Genomic DNA, 21,386 nt, shown 5'->3' with positions numbered 1-21,386 from the left:
AAAACCTTTAAGAGCTTTTGGTCTTAGACTGTGGAGATTGTTTTCAATCATTGCATAATTAGTTTTGATATTAGGGAAATATCCTTAGTTTGAAATTTTGTTCCTTGTGTTGTTGTATATAGAAAATAATCACTTTTGTTACTACAACTTGATAAAGACTTCAATATAATAATCTTTGAATTTTATAATTATCAACTAATCAAATGACAATCAAATATCCATTCATACAAGGAACTTTGGTGTCCATTGAAGAAGGAAAATCAGGAAGCAGAGAATTACATGAGCAAAGTGTCCTCTTAGTTATTTTTCAAAAAGAAAAGAAGCTTTACTTTATGGGTTATGTGATTTTCCGAACACACAATATGATACAAACTTGAATACACTTCAACAAATCAAATAATAAATTAGAATCTAAACTCAATAAAATAAGAAAATTGGGCAAAGTTGAACTACCTAATAGAGAACACGAAAAAAAGAAAAAAAAACTTACCAAAATTTCCTAGTAGAGAGAAGCAAACAGAGACATTGATTCCCTAGGCAGAACCTGCACTTGATCGAGATGAAAAAGAGATAGCGTGTGTTCTTGAGAATACGTAAAGGCAAATCTAAAACCATTGGGTATTGAGAGAAAACATAGTGTTTTTTTTTTAGATATTTAGGACATAAGGTTATTTATTTTGGCGCCTACTTTTTCAGGAAAAAAGTGTATTTCAGTAAAACATTTAGGGTTGTTTTGGTGGTGTTCTCTCCCGCTAACGCTCTCAATTACAATTGGGACTAATTATTATATTTTTAGGGACTTGCTTTCGGACCTTCTCAAAAAGATATAGCTTTTAGGACCGAAATATAATCTCGTCCCAATATGTATACTTTTAGTAAAGGGATTATTAACCTGTCCCTAAATGTTGGTCATAAATAAGCCTTTTTCTTGTAGTGGTAGCTGTAGAGGGATTGTAGCTCCAATCCTGTCTTCCCGACAATGAGACGGTGTAATTTGGCCAGGAATCCACGCGTTGTCATCAATCTTAGGCTAGAAATCTATTTCTCATTCCCAAGCCTAGAGCAGTCTTTTGAGGGTTTTTGGGGTGATCCTTGCCTCTTTTTGGCACTTAGGGAAAAAGGAGAAAATAAGACTTCACATCATTTAAGTTATGTCCCCGTCCCACCCGATATGGCGATCCCCACACCACTGGAGCGTCGCTGCTGTAGCGGCACCATCCTCGCTCCAGCGGGATGGTGAACCTGAGTTACTCAACACGTTTTTCCTGTCTAATTCAATGACGGTTCATGTCGTAATAATAAATACCAATTTACCCGTTATTCATCCCCGAACGACAAGCGAAGGAGTACGTATAGTTTATTCGGAGCACTTACAAACTAACGGATCGGCCCATTATGGGACAATGAAAGATAGCGGTTTCCTATGGTTCAGGCCCGAAAAGATTTTTTCCAGTGAACCGGCTTAAGGAAACGAGGCAACACACACACGAAAAAGAGACGTGCCCAACTTACATGGTCTGACCCCGCTAGAGTGGCAACATTCCCGCTGAAGCGAGGCCACTGTGGAGGATATCTTCCCGTTGTGGTGGGAGATTGGAACAGTTTAGAAGGGGGGAAAGGTGAATGGTTTCCTCATTTCCTCCTATGCTCACTCAAAACTCCAAAACTTTCTCAATTGCTTTGCTCTGAACGCCAAACTTGAGGTAATGTTCTTGTTCCCAACTCTATTTATTTCACTACTTTCTTAACAATAATTGCATGAAAGGAATTGGTTAGGTAGAATGGACTTGGGGTAGTTTTCAAAATTGTGAATATAGGTTGCTTGATTTGGTAAGAAAAACGTAGCATGGGCCCTAGAGCTCACTGGAAGGAAATTGCTATCCACCCTGGAATTCATCCAAGATACTGGTTCTTTGTATGGCTAGTTGTCTAGAAGAGATTGGAAACTGTTGATAGACTGATTAAATTAGGGATCCAAGTCCCTCCTGATTGTGCATACATTGGATTGACATTAGAAACATTTATCCATTTCTTCTTTAAATGTCAGGTGACAAAGGCATTGTGGAGTTGATTATGTAAATGGTTGGGGTTCTCAAGATTAGGAATGCAAGATGAAGTGAAATGGGTGTGCTTAATGGCAAAGAAGAAGGTTGCAGTAGCTGAAATAATAAGCAGTGTTTTTGGTATGCTAGTGTATGTCATATGAAGAGAAAGGAACATGATAAAATTTCAGAATGGGAGCATGAACATTAATGTAGTTTTGAAGGAAATTGTAATGCATATGCATATCAAGAGTCAGACCAGGGCGAACTGGAAGAATGAACTTCAACAACTCAATGTCTACCCTTAGTTTTGGTTTAGCTATCTATAGTATTGAATTCTTAATATTTAGATTGTATTGTATAGAAGGCTATAGGTTAGTAGATTTTGTTTGTATTATGAGTGAGTAGTTAGTCCAATACTACTTTGTTTGTAAAGATACAATTTTGGTTATGAATGAAATATGCAGCTTACCAAAAAAAATGTAACATGGGAACTTCCCTTACCTTCACAATGTCTCCACAACGTTCTGAGCATAAGGATTTAGCGGTAATATGACTGAAATGGTTCCGAAGTGGGTGGGGGAAGTTGAATAGGTTCTTGGTGTAAAACTTTGATTCGGGCACCATTAAAGGGTTTTATTACTATAATTTCTCATATTTAGGTAATAGGGTACTCTAGATACACTGATCTGATAAAAAAATTGCTAAAAATGAGGTTTTGGGGCGAAGGGACGCCATGATCACACCCTAAAGTTTGTCCTAGATCAAGGCCGCTCTGGCAGCCTCCATCCTGTTGTGGCGGCCTCCTTCATGCCAATGTGGTGGGGTCCTGGCCACTCTAGCGGGATTCTGCAGAAAAGTGGCCTCATTGACATTTCAAACAAATATTTTCTTTTTCCTTAGCCATGGATTGACTAATTCTATGGAGTCCTACTGTGTACCTTTCGTGAATTTTGCAGGCTCGTCTTCTATGGCAAGAATTAACGAGGAAAATATGCCCTTCGTCCGATTTTCGGATGTTGCGAGTCGGGAGAGACACCATGATCACCAGAACACTAAATTCTTGTGTGAGAGGGGTTTTCACCTATTGGCTTAGCTAAGAAAACACCTGCCTTATATGCACAGGTGATGGAGTTTGGCTTGGGTTTGAGGCTCCCCTACTGCTTGCTCAGGCTGGGTGAGGGAGTTCTACGCTCTACTTCCTACCGTTCGCTAGGAAGATCATCACCCTACCATCTACATTTGACGAGTTGACATCCCTCAGAGCACTCAGTTCATAAATGAGGTGCTTGAGGTTCCGGAGGTCTCTAACACCGAGTACTAGACCAAACTGAGGGAGATGGATTTAGGTTGGCTGCAGAACACACTGGTTGAGGCTGCGAGCCAGAACCGGGTTTACTGGACTACTACTGAGGGCATTACTAGTACTTACTAGTTACCAGATGCCAAAAGGTGGTTGCACCTGGTTTCTAAGAGGATTCACCCGTCGGGCAACCGTACCGACGTGACCTTCCCTCGAGCCCTAGTGGTGGCTTGTACTATCCAGGGGATTGGACTGAATGTGGGTGCTTAGATCATATCCGAGTGGAAGATGTTTTACACATGTAATAAGAAGGCATTCTTCCTACCTATATTTGTGACCGCGATGTGCAAGCGGGCGGCGGCGGTGCCACTCCTTGACACTCATGAGGTACTTCCTATGGATCCCCTTTTTCATCCCTTTTTGATCAGGCAACCCTCCACCCAGGGAAGGAAGAGAAGAAAACGGGACGAGGCCGGCAACAGTAGAGCAGCGGTTGACGCAAATGATGGATGAGAGGATGATGATGAGGCCAACGACGCCCTTCCTACCAAATTTCAGCGCTTGCTTTCCAGTGCTCGTGTGGAGAAGGACCTAACGACCATCCGAAAGAAATTTGGAGGCTCCCATGATAGCGCCTCGACTTCAGTTCCACCCTTCACTGCCCTTGAGGTTGAGATGCTCTACCACCAGCTGCGATGGGAGAAAAAAAAAACGTAGAGAGAGACCGTCTGATGGGCCGGATGTGGAAGACCCTTAGGGTTCTTTTCTCTTGCGTCGCCCCAGCGAGAGCTTCTCACACTCTAGCCGAAGAAATTTTGGGAGTTCCCCTGGTTGAGTGAGGCGTGAACTGGCGACACCGCCCTAGAGGACATGGAGTCTGACAGTGACATTTCCCATTCCCAAGTTTTGCCCCTCTTGGGCATGTAATAAACAATATTTCTATTTTTCTTTTTCTTTTCCATTAATTTTTGTAAGCACATAGATGCTCGTTTTCTATCTTCATATAACTCTCTGTTCTATTGCTTAGTACTGATTAGCTTGTGGCAATTAGTCCATGCACGATTCGGGGTCCATAGGTGAAACAAGGGAAAAACAAGAGAGACAGGGCTGAGATTCTTTCTCTCCTTGTCCCACTCTGGCGGGGGATTTCCCGCTCTGGCGGTCTCACCCTAGCGGGAATAATCCTGCCGTAATGGCTCCCACGGGACCAGTTGCTAGGATAACAATTCCTGGGGGTTCTCCCCGCTTTTAGAGTTTTTCATTCACTCTAGGGTCATAACTAAGCATATAGGATAACCCTCTTATCTAGGATAGGCATTGTCCACTCCAGTCAACCCAGCGGTATACACAACAGAACCCTTCCCACTAATCTAACACAACTAGCATGTTCATCCCTAGAATATGCCTCTTAACCACACAGTTTATAATCAGTTGCGACACACGTCGAGGAAACCTTTCATAACAGTAAATTTCTCTATTACGCTATTATTGCCCTTTTTCTTACATGGTGCCCGACTAATCCCAACTGCCCTGAAATCGTAGTTTTCTTACAGTCACAAGTCATTCCTTTCACTTACCCTCTTTATCAATGATAAGTCCATGCTCAACTAACAGTTGCATACCTTCTCGTTAGTATGTCATCTCACATGTCCAGAGTTCATTTTAGGGGTTACATTGTAGCATTCAAGCAAGCACACTTCACACACTAGCAGTTATTCAGACAATCATTATGCACATAATAAAAATTTCCAGCTACATCACACAGGCAAGTAAAAATTCATCAACTTAATTCGCTCCATGGAGACCATTAACTATCGTATGTGCACCTATATCACCTATAAGGCCAGATACCAATTGGAACCTTCTCGGTTCCAATTTACCTCTCCTGTGTCCCTTCAGTCGTGACTACAACTTTCAGTTCACTTTGTTGAGATATCAATTCGAATCGGGAGATATTAATTAGACTCAACCTATACCACAAGCGACAACTCGCATGGTTCATAGCTTCCTGAATATTAGATGTGGACGTCAACACACCAATCCAGAAGAGTCTATTCCACATTTCTTCTTGTACTAGTAGACTGGCAACCTGGGCTCTAATACCGATTTTTCATGACCTAACCCACCAAGCCGTGTGGGCACCTACTCTGACACCTAAGTAGGAGAACCCTTGATTTCCAAACGGTTAAAAACATGCGGATGATTAAGAAAACTGGAGACAAAAAAGAATTTCAAGAGATTTATATATAATAAAGAGTTTTAATAACCAAGGTTAAGATTTACAAAGTAAATGACAAGCCCAAGGATCTACTCTCAACAGGTATAAGATCTTCTAAGATTACGTATACAAAGTAGTAACTAACGACCCAACTCCCACACAGCGAAGGAAGAGTAGAAGTTGTTGGAGATTGTCTTCACAAATGAAACATCACTGACCTTGCAACCAGACTATTCCCAGAGGCATAACAAGAGTAGTATCAGTACAAACCACACGTACTGGTTGGCATGATAGGTCAACCTGATTCCCACCGCATAATACAAAGAAATCAACCAGCAGGAAGCATGCAATTGGAAAGTACACCCCTCAACCTTTATCCTCATACCTTTACCATTATCGTATACCATAAGACTACTAGAACACTTGACTCTAACCCCCTTAGTCTAACACCCTGCATCGCTTCGCTCTTGATCATAGCTTAATAGTTCTAACTCGTAGAGGAATTTTCGAATACAACCACTACCAACCCGGCCAACCACTCAAACATACCCTCATTTCTTCCGTGTTACCATTTAACCCTTGACTACACCATATACCCTATCTGGGCTCGCTAACTGTTTCAAAATATGAATCCCCTTCCCAAGGTAGGATCTAACTACTATTTAGATCATGAAAACTAGCCTAATTCTCATTATTAAAGAACATCGACAACCCCTCTAACCATATTCTATAATAACACCTAGACCCTCGGTCTTTTCTTACCAAACTGCATACCGGTGGGGCCCGCTTATTCATAATCAATTCAAATGACTAAATATAAGCCATTTAATTACAACACAGTAAACACACATATACAACATGCATAATTCAATTATTTTTTAAGGGCACATACAATTTCCCAATGTCAATAATAGGTATACATAAATGTCATGCTCACTAGTGGTTCTCTCATGGAACCCACACCCAAACTGTAGTGTGTCGGAATGTGACACCCAATCCAATATATATGTCATAGAACGTGACACCCCATCCAATATATGAGTCAGAACGTGACACCTGGTCTAATATATAAGTTGGAACGTGACACCCGATCCAGTAGATTTGTTGGAACGTGACACCCAATCAGGTCAGCACAAGCAAATCCATAATCACACCTATAATGAACAGTTCATATAGTCACACAGTCAGGTAACAGGTTCATGGCATGTAATTATTCATAATTAGTCATCTCATTAGGTTTGATTCATGTTTCTCTAATCCATTCATGTACACATACAATCGGGCCATTAATAAGCATATACAACACAAAACTAGTGGTTGAACCATCATCTAACCCTAGTTCACAAGACAAGGATTTTCCCCACGGTACACATCATCTTTAGCAACTCGAGTACATGTACAATCATCCATTTTTCCATGCCCGAAGGCCCAAACATGAATCCTACTATTAATTAACCTTATATTATGCAGTGAACACGAATTTATGACTATTGAATTGATTAAACCTAGCCTAACTGGGCACCAAGAAGTTGCAGAGGGATTGTAGCTCCAATCTTGGCTTACAGACAATGAGACGGTGGAATTTGGCCGAGAATTCGTGAGTTGTCATCAGCCTTGCGCTAGAAATCTATTTTTCCTTCCTTTCCAGGCCTATAGCAGCCTTTTGAGGGTTTTTGGGGAGATCCTTGCCTCTTTTTGGCACTTAGGGAAAAAAAAGAAAATAAGACTTCGCGTCATTTAAGTTCTTTCCTTTGTCTCACCCACTCTGGCGCTCCCCATACCGCTGGAGCACCGCCACCGTAGTGGCATCATCCCCGCTCTAGCAGGATGGTGGGCCTGAGTTATTAAAGACGTTTAGTTCGTCTAAATCAACGACGGTTTGGGTTGTTACACAAGGGGACACTATGAAGTCAAGCTACCTCTCGGATATACAATATGACATAACCCTCTGTTGAATATGTAGTCTTTACGGGCAAGAAATGGGCTGATTTAGTCATGTGGCCCATAATCACCGAAATTGAGTCATGTTGTCTGTTATATCGTAGGTAGCTAGTAATAAAGTCCATATTAATTATCTCTGACTACAATTTTGGAAGAGCTATGTTCTGAGTAACATCACGTGGACTCTAGTGCTCAACTTTGACTTGTTGGCTATTTAGACATTTACTAACGAAATTTGCAATACACCTCTCCGTATTGCTCCACCAATAGACTTTATTCACATCATGGTGTATCTTGTTGGAACCTGGATGAATCAAATACTTGGAACTGTGGGATTCTTCCATGAACCTATCTTGGAACACACAACCTACCTTGATACCTCAACACGGCATCTCCCCCTTGTTCAAAAGTGATCACCTTCTGCTTATGAACATCGACCTTCTACTCAAGTAGAATGGGGTCCTTGTCTTGCTTCTCCTTTACTTCCATCACCAATGATGATTCAGCCTCATTCATTACAACAACTCCATATACACTAGAGTCTACAAGGACAAAATATAATTTATAAATGATAAAATATACTGGTTAAATTGAACAAAATAAAATTAAATAATAAGTAGCTTACGTCTTTGTAGATGAATGAAAGAGTTCTCTACTAAATGATCACTCAACTATTCTATATTGTATTGTAAAATCACATTTCTTTTGTTCATAGAAATTCCAATTATCTATTGTTATATATCATTTCTAAAATGGAAAAGGGCCAAAAATGTCTTTGTACTATGTGAAATGATCAAAAATTCCCTTCGTGTATACTTTGGTCCATTTATGCCCTCATAGTAAGTTAAATGGACAAAAAATGCCCTTAAATGAAACGTAAGCGAACAGAAAAACTTAAAATAAGTCCTTCAAAATCATACATAAAAACACACAACTATCTCTATAAGTAAAAAATATATTTTATTCTGCTTTTACAAAATAAAATAAAATATATAACTCTCCGCTCAGTGACATTTGCTCTCTTCTTTATAATACACACTGGCACAAGTCTCCAATCAATATGGTTTGATATACACATCCACAACTATTTTTTCAAGGACAAGCTATATGTGAGATCCATTCGTATATAGCTTCAATGTTGTGAATAGTAATGATGAAGATCAGAGGTGCACGGAGCTAGATGGGGTTTATGGGTTAGAACGAATCCACTAACTTTTTCGTAGACCCTGTATTTGTATTAGAAAATTAAATAAATATATATGTATATTAACTTGTGAATCCCCTAAAAAAATTCATTGTCGGCTTAGTCGTAAAAAAGCAGTGAAAATGCTTGTCACACTAGTGTATGTTGAGGGTTCAAACCCCCCTATTAGAAAGCATACTTTGCAATATCTCTCGTTGTTAGATTGAGGTATGTTCATCTGTCCATGTTCATGTTGTCGTTGAACATTATTTTTCTGTATGTTTTGTGTCAAATAATAGACACATATTTTGAATCATTTTATATTTAGATGAACTTCTAACTAAACACATAAATTAAATATAATATATATGTTTGGAATTTATTAAAAAAATAGTTGATGAAAACATACACTTTAATGAGAAGATGATCAATGTGAATGTCTTGTTATTCTATCTCATAAGCATCCCTATGTTTATCTACGGGTTAATGATACTAAATATTCGTGTAATTGGGCACATCACTTATATTTATAAACCAAACACATACATCTATATTATAGATACAACATAAATTTTACTATTACACTTTCTATAAGGTATATCGAAAACCAAGTATATTAAAATTTAACTTGAGACTATATTAGTTAGGTTGTTGTGGGAAGAGGATCGGATATAGTTTATGTGTGTAAGTAAACAGGAAATTATTCAGCATTATAAATTAACAGATTCATTAGAACAAGATCTTTTATTAAAAAATTTGTGCTTTACACATTAATAATAGGGAAAAAGGTCTTAAATATATCCCAACTTTGACCGAAATTACTGTAACAATACTGAACTTTGGAAAGGACCTTTTACCGCCCCCCACGCCCCCTACCCCACTCTATTTAATAGTGTATTTTAAAGGTATATATGTGCAAACGTGGACATCATAAATATTGCATCATTATAAATACTAATTGTCATGACCCGAGTCTACCATGGACGTGGCAGGCACTCAAGAACAACTGTTGGTCCCCAAGCGAACCCTCATCCTAGCTGCCTACAAAAGGAAGACTAACTTAAGCATGCAAAATCTTAAAAACTGAATTAAATTCAATAATCTCAACTTGAAATTAATCTGACCAATACTCAATAGATAACTCAGAGTTTGAAAAAAACAACTCAAGAAAGATACATACTCAAAACTACTCAACTTTGTCTATCTATGAAACCTCTATTATTACACAAAGATATCGAGACAAGACCCACGACATCTCAAAAATACTAATTGTAAGGTAAAGGTAAACTCCTCTGGAAAATAAGAAGTCTCGCCAAAACTGACTGGAATATCACATGACATCAACAAATTGCCTGTTGATGATCCTAAATACCTATATTTGCATAATGAACGATGTAGGCAAAATGACTCAGTACGTGGAATGTACGAGCATGCTAGGGGAATTTGAAAGCATAAACATAGGTTTGAACTTGATAAAAAGGAAATATACTTACCTCTTCTCAACTCACTCAACTAAAATCAACTCAAGAATAAGATACTCAACTCAAAGATACGATACTCAACTCAAAGGTACTCAACTCAAGGTACTCAACTCAACTCAAAGGTACTCAACTCAAGATACTCAACTCAAAGGTACTCAACTCAAGATACTCAACTCAACTCAAAGGTACTCAACTCAAGATACTCAACTCAATACACTCAAGGATAAAGCAACCATAAAAGATGCAATATATGGAAAACCTTTAAAATAGTGGATAATAACTCAATCGTATTGAAGAATACAATAATAACTCAATTGGTATATAAAAATACAATACAACTCTGTGTATATGAGAATACAAAATATCTATGTGGGAGTTTCCCTAACCGACAACCATAACTATGAGCTATGTGATGATACATCGTCTCACCCACGCTGTCAAAACTATCCTATACTTTTCTAGGGTATAAGACCTACTCACTAACTGGATCTACTAGTCTATGATAAAAAGCATTAAGGAATCATCTAAAAAGTATGACCCTTTCTACCAATGTTGGTTACATGGTTTATGGGTGTTGTGAGTTATATGAACTCTCCCTCATATCGCTGCTCAATATTACTCCCAAAATATACTAGCTCATATGCTTAGAAACATAACTTTTTCTGTGATTTACGATTATTACTCAAAAATCTTTTCTCTTAAAAGAGATGGTACTCAAACAGCTCAAAACTCTTCTGCAAATCTCAGTTTCCCCTCATCTTAAATGTGAAAATATTTACTCTTGGAATACTTAGTTCCTATATATCATTTTAAAGAAAATGAACTTAACTCTGCTTTTTCTCAAAAACATTTCAAAATCATATTATAATATGATCATTTATGACTCGAGAAGTCATACTGCAAAAACATTGATGGTATATCTAGATACCATACTTCTCATACATTGATGGCATACTCGATTGTCATACTAATCATGTTTTAGAAAACTCTTTTCTCAAAACTCATCTTTACTTTCTCAAAACTCAGTTTAAGAACTCAAGTGTTGGCTTTAAAAAGCTTTTTAAAATTTATAAATCAAATCATAGGGTTCATGTGGAATTATGAACATGAACGACTCAACTCAGGGATCTTAATAACATTAAAGAACCTCAGTACTCAGAACTCAAGACTTAGTGATACTACTCATCTCTAGATTACTCGACTGAGAGGGTTCATGCGGAATTATGGGCATGAACAACGCAACTCAAGAGCTTTATGGGTAACATGTAGTAGTCCCATAAGTAGGAATATAATCTCAAAAGGATTAGGAACTCAATGCTTAAAGAGATAGAACTCGGAGATGCTACTCCCCTCAAAGATACTCAATGTATGGAGTTCATGCGGAATTTATGAGCATGACCGACTAGACTCCATGGTCTAAATAACAATATGGAACTCATGTATATGACTCTTCTCATTATCATACTTGGTTCCTCAAAACACAGTTTAAAACTCAAGTGTTGGCTTCGAAAAACTTCTCAAGATTTATAACTCAAAATAGGCTACATGCTGAATTATAGACATTTAAAAACTTCTCAAAAAAATTCTGGGGTGTTACTGTAACGTGTCCACGTGGGCACATATATACATTTAAAATACACTATTAAATAGTGTTAGGGTAAAAGGTCCTTCATAAAATTTGGTAGTGTAACAACAATTTCGGCCAAAGTTGGAGTATTTTTCAGACTCTTTTCCCTTAATAATAACATATATATATTTAGATGATCAATATTTTCCGGTGGACAATTATCCTTTCATAACATTAATTTGGCATAAGTTAATTAGAATCACTACTAAAAATGATGTTATAAGCGACCAATATATTTTGTTGCTAAACAAGAAAATTTATCGCACATATGACTTTTGAAGAGATCAAAATGCCTGACATAAGCATTTTAAAATATTGTTATCTAATTCTAACAATTCTCTTTCTTTTGCAATTTCTTGAACTCGACACTTTTATCGAGTTTGAAACCAAAAGTGAAACTTATTTTTTTTCACTAAAATGCATAAACAACAACTTTTTTTTCTCTAACAAAAACGATTAGCTTAGAACGATTTGTCTCTAATTGAACTGATGGAACACAATGATTTATGAGGTGAATTTAGTAAAAAAAAAAATCAATCTTCCTCACAATTGTGCAATTTTACATTTAATATTTTTTACATCTTATTTACATTTAATATGCACATTCTAACAATATTTTATACATTCATGAATTTGAATTTTTTGTTGCAAATTATCAAGATGGTTATGTCGTAATAATTATCCAAGATGTTAATTTCATTTCACAAACTATTTTAGATATCAATTACTATAGGATTTGGTTCTTGAGATTGTAGAAGGAGAAATAAATCATGTGATTTCTTTTTACGTTAATATAATATACTGGTCAAAGTATAAATGATATTTTTTTTATAATTAAAATTAAACACACAAAGAGTTCTTTAGAAAAAAGAAAATAAAAACAAATCGCTCAATTGTGAATGAGTTAGTGAAAAAAATTAAGAAAAATCATCGAATATAAACGGTTATGTGCCGTCTGTTTTAATAAATGTAAAGGCCCACACGTGCAACCCCAATGTCGGAGGTGCGGAAAAAATCTGCTGGTGCAGTGGTCCACTGGTCAACCTACTTCACAGAATCGGGCATTGGCTCCGCAGGCGTGAGGTCGTAAGTGCGACCAAGGTTGTACTTGAGCGAGGCCTACTGACCTGGTCACCTTCCCATGTGAGACCACCTTTCCACAAGAGCGGTTCCACAGGGGTGGCTCTGTAGAAGCCCACCTAGGCTCCATTTGAGAGTCTTCACCAACATCTGATATACAAACACTGGGGATTAAAACCCCAAGTCTCAAACGGACTTTCAGAAATCATTCAGGGTCGGACTAACACTAAATGAATATGATACCAAGCAGAAGTGACATTTCGGGCTCAAGGAGCTGTCAAGACTTTCAACGGAGGACATCTCCACAAAAAGTGGGTCCCATACCCAAACTCTATTTTAGGCAAAAAAAAACCCAAAATATAGCTCAAAATGATCCGAAAGCCTCGAGGGCCACATAAAAGGTCATGTTTCATAAGATTTAATATATACAAACCCACATAAAAACAAATGAACGATTAGCTGATCAAATTATCAGACTCATCAGATGAAGGATTAGGTTATAAATGACTTAAGATCGGTGTAGAAAAGCTCTAAACAACAAAAGTAATGCAATATAAAAGAAATGACCTAGAGCGTGAAAGAAATATAAAGTAATGCAACAACCTCCCTCTGCTTGGCATTACGCGTGAAGGCTCCACTCCTCACAACATCTCATATGTAATCAAATTCGGCTATGTTGAGGGCCCAAGTGTGATCAGGACCAGGGCCATAGAGGAATCGGCTGATAGTGGTATGTAAGATGTCTACTGAAAAACCTAGGACCATAGTAGAAGTGATAGGGTCCTGGGCTGTGGGCTTGGACCTCATGTCAATCAAACCTCAGAGAGTGGCAGCATAGGAGGCATAAAAGTCCCACACAATCTCCTCTCTATACGTCCCAAAGTCTCGAGCTATCCAGTCACACTTGTGAAGTTTAAAAAGTCGATGGATGTCGGGGATAATGTGCAAGCTCCCCGTGAGGACTCTGCACTCCTGTGTAATAGGTCGGGCCATCTTCTCTTTGTCTTTCTTCATCTTGTCATCCTGATAAATTTACCATTGGCCCTCAACACACCATCTATTTGGCTCGCCATCCACCGGAGTGGGGTCATCATTCTATGGTACGGATACTGATTCTGAGCTAGTGGCCTCATTAGACGAGGCTGCTTGTGCATTATCGCCGGAACCTGTGGCTGATTTATCAATGGACCCTGAAGAATGGGCAAACTCGGACCCTGAAGCATGGCTAGACTCAGAGCCAGATGTAGACCCATTCTCTAAACTGGAAGCAGCCCCAGTTGATGACCCGATCAGTGTGTGCTCCTCATCAGACTGGGAGACATAGACTACGTCGGGAATCACCTTCCGGGGAATGCCTCTTGTGACTCGGGGTGCAGTGGGTGAGGTCCTCGTTTTGGGACGAACATGTGTCGGATCCGTCTCCACATCATCATCTTCGTCAATTAACCTGAAGCTAGGGGTAACAGATTTTGACTTGCCCATTTTTGTGTAGGTGCTAAGACTAACTAACAACACACTCGAAATAATTTTAGAACTAAAAAATGACACCAACAAAGACTAAAAAAATTTTCAGACACTGGCTATTGTGGTCATCTACGGTGTGGATCTACGGTTCGTAGACTGATCTACTGTCCATGGATCCCTTCTGTGGATTAGAGGACCAATAATATTGATCGCAGAGGGAAACCACGGTTGTACATAATGGTCCATAGAATGATATACGGACCGTAGTCCACATTCGTGGTTTGACACTTAGTGAACTCTTCGAGTGCTTCCATCAACAGACCTTATCTACTGTCCGTAGATTGATATACGGTCCATAGACGTGATTCATGGATGGGATATGTGCTCGGTTTTAGACATACTTTACTTTCAATCTCACATGTTTGACCATTTTTAACAGGGTCCTAGTCTAATCATGCATTTCAACACTTAATCATGCTAGTTTATCATTCTTAGGATTCCGTTTAATCATTTTAACAAGTATTTAAGACAAATTTTGGAACCCTAAGTCGAAACTTACATTTATACTTATAATCTCATACAACAAGGCAACACAATCACTATCAATCGTTCCAAGGGTATTGTAACTTTCAATTTTAACTTGCAATTTCATCTAACAATTACCCAAGGTCAAGACCCTATCCCTAACTTTCTATAATCTATCAATGAATCGAAATTCAAAGTGACGAGACAGTCTATTACCTTGGGCAACGAGAATGGGGTGATTGTGTGATGCTAGATTCTTTTAAGACCAAAAACCACATCTTCGTTACTAAACCAAACACCAGACCCTTTTGTGGAATATGGATGAGTAGTATTCAAAATGCAAAGGAATCGTGGGAATTATGGGGGAATGGAAGAGATGATTTTATTGGGGAGTTATGGAGTGATTTAGGGGAGTTGAAGTGTTTGAACTGGTTGGAGAGTGAATGGAGGGAAGTGGAAATGATTTCAAATTAGCAGAATTTTAAATAGGGGGTTCTGGTCGGGTCAGACAGAATTAGGGTTTGGATCCACGAGACCCGTCTACGGTCCGTGGATCAACCTATGGTCCTTAGATTGGGACCGTAAATGACATTCTAACTTGGAAAATATCAGAACTTACCTGGGATCTATGGACACTATTGACGATCCGTGGACTGAACTACTGGCCATCATTGGGGTCCGTAGACCGCTGCACCAGACCTTTATCCTACAGCTTATGCTTTTCGCCCCTGCACATGTAGCAACCAGTAGCAGGTTCTTTTTACATTTTCTGGAAACTTTTTAGACACGGACCGTATGCTATTTCTAGCCAACACTAAAACAAAAGTAAAACAACTATCTAAATGAGTGCAGAGAAGCAACTAAACAAAGAAAATTACTAAACGGAAAACAAAAACTTATTGTTGGCTAGATTTTACATCTTGGATTTCCTCCCAAGCAGTGCTAGATTTAACATCGCGGAACGACGCAGGCCTGTTGATTAATCAGACTTCATCAAGATGATAGGCTTCAACAACTTTTTGCACAATTTCTGCGTTTCCTAGATAGATCTTGATCCTTTGCCCGTTAACCATGAACCTTGTTCCTTCACTGTTTTCAAGCTCAATCGCTCCATGGGGAAGCACTTTTGTGAGCAAAAATGGCCCGGTCCATTTGGATTTGAGTTTGCCCGGAAACAAACGCAGCCTAGAGTTGAATAGAAGCACAAGATCACCCACAACAAATTCTCGCTTTTAATTCTTTGTCATGATGCCTCTTCATCTTCTCCTTGTACAAGGCTGAACTATTATAAGCTTTTAGGAGAAATTCATTAAGCATATTCAAGTCATTCATTCTTTGATTAGATGTGGCGCCCCAATCCAAATTTAGCTTCTTTATCGCCCACAAAGCCTTATGCTCTAGCACTACCGGTAAATGGCAAGACTTCCCACATACAAGTTGGTAAGGAGACATACATATGGGGTCTTGTATGCAATGCGATAGGCCTATAGAGCATCATCAAGCTTCCTTGACCAATCCGTTCTATTAGCATTCACAGTCTTCGCCAAAATCTGTTTGATCTCTCTGTTGGACACTTCAACTTGACACCTAGTTTGTGGATGGTAAGGTGTGGGTACATTATGGCGGACACCATACTTCTCAAGTAGTGCCATGAACAACTTATTACGAAAGTGGGAGCCTCCATCACTGATAATCGCCCTCAGTGTACCAAATGTGGGGAAGATATTCTTTTTCAAGAATGTGGTGACATTTTTACCTTCATTGTTGGAGAGCACAACTGCTTCCACCCAATTCAATACATAATCAACCGCAACAAGAATATACTTCATCCCATGTGAACTCACAATGGACCCATAAAATCAATGCTCCATACATCAAACAACTCTATCACCAATATAGGATTCATAGGAAGCTCTTGCCTCTTTGAAATCCCTCCTTCTCTTTGGCAACGATCACAAGACTTGGCAAAATCATGAGCATCTTGGTGGATGGTAGGCCAGTAGTACCCACACTGCAAAATCTTATCCACACTCCGAATACCATTATGATGCCCACCAACAAGCGATGAATGGCATTCTTCAAGTACACTCAACATCTCAACCTCGGGTACACAACGACGAATAATCCCATCAGCACAACTACGATACAAATAAGGCCCATCCCAAAAGAATTTCTTCACATCATGCATAAACTTCTTCCTTTGGTGAAAAGACAACTCCAGGGTCACCAAATCACTTGCCAAATAATTAGCAAAATCTGTGAACCAAGGAATCAGATCATGAGAAGCAGCCAATACATGTTCATCAGGAAAAGTATAATTAATTTCAGCCATATCAACAAGCTTAAGCATAGCCTCTTCCTCTAATCTGGACAAGTGATCGGCGACTTGATTTTCAGTCCCCTTTCTATCTTTTACCACAAAATCAAACTCTTGCAGCAACAATACCCATCTAATCAGCCTCGGTTTTGCATCCTTCTTCGCCATCAAATACCTCAATGCAGAATGGTCAGTATGCACTATGACCTTAGTACCAAGCAGGTAGGATCAAAATTTTTTGACTACAAAAACCACTGCAAGAAGCTCTTGTCAGCCATAGTATAATTCTTCTGGGCCACATTCAGAGTTTTGCTAGCATAGTAAATAAGATGGAGATTTTTCTCTTGCCTCTATCCCAATACTACACCAAGCACCACTCCACTCGCATCGCACATTACCTCAAACGGTTGTCCCCAATCCGGTGAAATAATGATAGGTGCAGTAACCAACCTCTCCTTCAGCTCTCCAAATGCTCTCAGAAAAGCATCATCAAAATCAAAGTTATACTCCTTTTCGAGTAGTTTGCACAATAGATGTGCAATTTTAGAGAAATCTTTGATGAACCTCCTATAGAAATCTGCATGCCCAAGAAAACTTAGAACACCTTTTACAGAGATAAGTGGTTGAAGCTTTTTAATTACTTACCTCTACCTTTGCTCTATCAACCTCAATGCCCTTCTCAGAAATCCGATGACCCAAAACTATCCCTTCTTTCACCATAAAGTGGCATTTCTCCCAATTTAGCACCAGATTGCAATCTTCACACCTTCTAAGCACCTCAGCCAGATGATCTTGACATAAGTCAAAAGAGTCACCTACCACAGAGAAATCATCCACGAACACTTCAGTAGTGTCCTCCACCATATCATAAAATATCGACATCATACAATGCTGGAAGGTTGCTAGAGCATTGCATAACCTAAAGGGCATCTGTTTGAAGGCGAAAGTCCCATAAGGGCAAGTGAACGTGGTCTTCTCTTGGTCCTTCGGAGCTATAGAAACTTGATTGTAGCCTGAATAACCATCAAGAAAACAATACCAACCCTTACCAACAAGTCTATCCAACATTTGATCCATTAATGGCATAGGGAATGGTCCTTTTCTGTCCAAGCATTTAGGTTACGGTAGTCCATGCAGACTCTCCATCCATTCACAGGCCCCATCGGAACAAGCTCGTTTCTCTCATTAGGAACCACAGTAATCCCACCTTTCTTGGGCACACATTGAATAGGACATACCCAACTATTATCTGCAATGGGATAGATAACTACAACATCCAACCACTTGATAATCTCTTTTTTAACTTCCTCTTGCATAGGTGGATTTAATCTTCTTTGGTGCTCAATACTAGGTTTGTGATCTGGCATGAGTTGGATTTTGTGGGAACAAATATCGGGAGAAATCCCAATAATATCTGCAATAGTCCACCCAATAGCTCTCTTGAACCACTTTAACACGGTGACCAAGCACTCTACTTGTCTCGCATTTAAATATGCCGCAATAATGACCGGCAAAGTATTATCTCTACCCAAGAATACATACCTCAAATGCGGTGGTAGAGCCTTAAGCTCTAATTTTGGTGCCTCCACAACAGATGGTTTCGTGGGTGGAGAGTCATGATTCTTCATGTCTAACTCATACTTCTTTGGTTTTAACTTATATTCGCACCTCTCGAGTACAGCTACAACCTCAACATACACTTCAATTCCATCACTATCGAAATTCATTATAACTGCTGCTAGTGCCTCAACACCGAGTCGCTCTTTAATTTCCACTTTTGTTCTACTCTGAACTGTGTAAGTTATAGCAGATACCGTTTGGAGCTCATTACTCTGCTTCATGGACCTACAGATATTGAAAGTGCTTCTTCATTGTTCAGTCTGAACTTCATCTGCCCCTTCTCCATATCAACCAATGCATGCCCTGTGGCAAAGAATGGTCTGCCAAGGATGATGGGAAGCTCAAAATGAATCTCACTGTCAAGAGTCACAAAATCCGCCAGAAAGATGAACGACTCCACTTTCACTAGCACATCACGGAGTACACCAATGGGCCTTTTCACGATTCGATTGGCCATAAGTAACCGCATCGTAGTAGGCTTTGGATCCCCTAGAACCAACTTCTTATAAATAGACAATGGCATGAGGTTGGTGCTAGCACCAAGATCACACAATGCCTTAGCAAAGTATAACAACCCTATAGTACATGGGACCATGAAAGCACCAGGGTTTTCCTTTTTCTGCACAAGAGACCTTGTAACAATAGCGCTACAATGTTGCAGTCTATCATCATCTTCAAAACTCACAGACCTTTTCTTTGTCACCAGATCTTTCTTAAACTTCGCATACCCAGACGTTTGCTCCAAAGCTTCTATCAAAGGAACGTTGATGGAAGGCTGCTTCAACATAGTAATAAACCTGTGATATTTACCATCTTCAGTCCTCTTCACTAACCTCTATGGAAAAGGTGGTGGAGGTCTACGTATGGGGACCACTTTCTTAGATATATCTGCTTCTTTCTCTGTCACATTCTCAGACTCTTCTCTAACCTCTACTACATCATCTTATTTTCTAATCTCAACATCCACCACAGACGGCATAGGTGAATCAATGGTTTGCTTACCCCCTCGAGTAGTAACTGCCATACAATGACCATCATTCTTTGGATTTTGGATAGTGTTGCTAGGAAGGGTGCCAGGTTGACGTGGGTTCACTGTAGTAGACAAATGAGTCATCTACTACTCTAGATGCTCTATTGACACTGCATGGGCATCAACTTTTTACCAATACCAGACAAGTCATTTCTCATCTCCTTCACATTCTCATAAGTTGCATCAAACCTTCTCATCTTCTTCTGCATCATATCTTCAATACGCACTATATTGCCTCCAGTTTCCCTAGTACCATATTCCTGATTTTTTGAGAGGGGACATAAGGTCCAACCCGATCGTTTCTATTGCCATTGTTGTTTTGGTTGTAGTTTCTATCATGATTGAAGTTCCCATCCTGGACATATTGACCCTCTCGGTTGTAATTGCCATAGTTCTGACCTTGGCGCCAATTATCTATGTTGGAACCTTGGGCATTTGGTAGGAAACCCCCCGTCGAATCATTCACCGCATAAGTATCCTCTTCATAATAACACTCTTGAACTGGTGGTGGAGTTCTAGTCAAGTAATTCACAACATTTACCTTTTCCGCACTTTCGCTCACATGCTTCAATACCAACCCTAACTCGATTCTCATCTGAGCCATCTCCTCACGAATCTCATCTACAGACTGGTTGTTTGTAGTATGAACGACAAATGTGTTTCTTCCGATATCCGACTTCCTAGTGCTCCATGCTTTTTTGTTGCGAGAGATCTTCTCCAGTTTTTATGCAATCTGAGCGTTTGTACACTCACCATATGATCCTCCAACTATAGTATCAAGCACTGCTTTATTGTTGTCATCTTGCCCTTGATATACGTTGATTCAGAACACCTCTTACAAATGCAGTGAATTTGTCCCAAGAGCTACTCACAGACTCTCCAAGTAATGCCACAAAATTGTTGACCTTATCTTTGTGATTGAGCTTCTTGGACACTGGATAATATCTTGCTAAGAACATATCCTTCAGTTGGTCCCATGTATAGATTGAGTTATAAGGGAGCTCAGTGAACAATATAGCAGCATCGTCTGTCGATGATAGAGGGAACACTCACAATCCGATAATATCCATATCCAAGTATGGTCAACCTACACAGCTTTTGCACACCACCCTTAGCTTGGCTAAGTAAGCATGTGGGTCCTCCGATGGTGATCCTGAGAACAAGCCCCTCGATGTAAGCATCTGCATCAAGCTACTGGTCACTACAAATGTGTACACCGGCAGCAAAGGGGATAGGACAAGAGGTCCATCTGAGTCAGCAATATTTATGTTGCCCCTATAGTTGTCATGTAGTCATGGGCCTGGTGGGCCATACACCCACATTGCATCTCCCAATTAAATCTCAGCTAGAACCTGGTTTTCTCCACTAACTACCCTCGGAGGTTGCAACTCAACTTCATCACCTAGGTTGCCTCCGATTGGATTAGCTTGAACTCTTTGATTGTTCATTCTTTGCAAAGTTCAGTTCAACTCTGGATCGTAAGGAGTAAGTGCCTACCTTGGCTCCGTGTACTTGGCATACACTGGAGTCAGAACCTGAGAGAGACAAAAAGAAA

Source organism: Solanum stenotomum, chromosome 6 (genome assembly GCF_019186545.1).
Source record: "Solanum stenotomum isolate F172 chromosome 6, ASM1918654v1, whole genome shotgun sequence".
NCBI lineage: Eukaryota > Viridiplantae > Streptophyta > Magnoliopsida > Solanales > Solanaceae > Solanum > Solanum stenotomum.
Note: the sequence above shows the minus strand (reverse complement) of the source record.